Here is a 1,159-nt window from a genome sequence, read left to right as displayed (position 1 = left end):
GTTACGCCCAGTGTGTCGGGCCGCGGCGGGGCGCGCCCACAGCGCTAGTGCTTCATCCTCACCGGGGTCATCTCCACCGAGACCGCAGCTCGCGGGTCGCGATGCGCCAGGTGACCCCGCGGGCGGGTGGTGATCCGTTCGCACCCACCCGCGGGGGTCGCGCGGGCTCCGCGGGTGCCGCACTTTGTTGGCGTGTCTTGGCGGCGCCACCCCCACCACGGCGGCGCGGCCCACGGTGGGGGTGCCGGCGCGGTGGTGCCGCGCGGCCAGGCCGAGCTGGCGGGCAGGCGGGCGGCCCGGCGCTGGCAGCCAGCCCAGCGCTCAGTTCAGGTCCGGCTCCCGTCGCTGGCGGAGCTCTCGCTGTCGCGCGCCCCGAACCCCTCCGCCCCGCGACTCTCGCGACCCGAGCGTTGTGTCGCCGAGGATACACACAACAACAGCGAGTGGACGTCCCGGCCACGTCCTAGTGTGTGTCGTCCTAGTGCTATGGTGTGTGCCTTAGAATGTGTTTCCTCGTCCTTAAATATCGCCTTCATGTGGCCGTGTGTGTTTGTGTGTGTGTGTGTGGATGTCACGCACCCCTCGGGGGCTGGCATTAGTGCCCCAGTGAATAATGTGCCACAAGTCCCCCCTTTTGGATTATCTGAGTGCTTCAAGTGCAGCCCGCGGGGCTGGGCCGTGGAGCCGGTGAACAGCAGCAGCAGCAGACGACGCCAGCAGACGACAGGAGCAGACGACGCGCCGGGCGGGGCGTGGCGGGCGGGGCCGCGCGGGCCTTGCGCCCCTGGCAGCCGGCTCCGTGCCTTATCTACCAGCCGCAGCCCCGGCCTCAGCCTCGCCCCGCTCAGCCGGGGGACCGCGCCCCCTCCTGACTCGGCAGTGACTGGCACTTGGCACGGGCCCCCCAGGGCCTCTGGGCCCAGGGCCCCACTTCCCACGGAGGCATTATGGGCGCCCCCCTCGCCGCGGAGCGACTCCTGCATCCGATCAGGAGGAGGCTCCGACGGGGAGGAAGTCGTGGGAACTGGGTAGTGGTGGGTAGTGTACCGGCTGTCCATCTCATCCGGCGCGACACCACCCGGGCCCAACCGGGCCGCCTCGTGGGAGCCGGGAGGGGACGGGGGTCATTCGTGTCCGAGTGGGGACGGGGCGGGGCGCG

At 71.0% G+C, this 1,159-nt stretch overlaps 1 protein-coding gene across 6 annotated transcripts in view; it reads left to right on the top strand.

The window, feature by feature from the left end:
* The window catches only part of LOC113214616 (protein sprint), a 242,480-nt gene that overhangs the window by 159,792 nt on the left and 81,529 nt on the right, over positions 1-1,159 (top strand). For 2 of the 6 annotated variants that reach the window (XM_026434052.2, XM_052263488.1), the window contains exon 1: positions 322-489. The exons of the other annotated variants lie outside the window; for them this stretch is intronic. The gene's annotated coding sequence lies outside the window, so the exon portion shown is untranslated. Of the gene's footprint in view, positions 1-321; positions 490-1,159 lie in introns of those variants that run through there. 6 annotated transcript variants of the gene reach the window in all.

This window comes from Frankliniella occidentalis, unplaced genomic scaffold (genome assembly GCF_000697945.3).
Source record: "Frankliniella occidentalis isolate FOCC.00 unplaced genomic scaffold, Focc_3.1 Scaffold12, whole genome shotgun sequence".
Lineage (NCBI taxonomy): Eukaryota > Metazoa > Arthropoda > Insecta > Thysanoptera > Thripidae > Frankliniella > Frankliniella occidentalis.
Note: the sequence above shows the minus strand (reverse complement) of the source record. Positions and strands in the feature narration are given on the sequence as shown.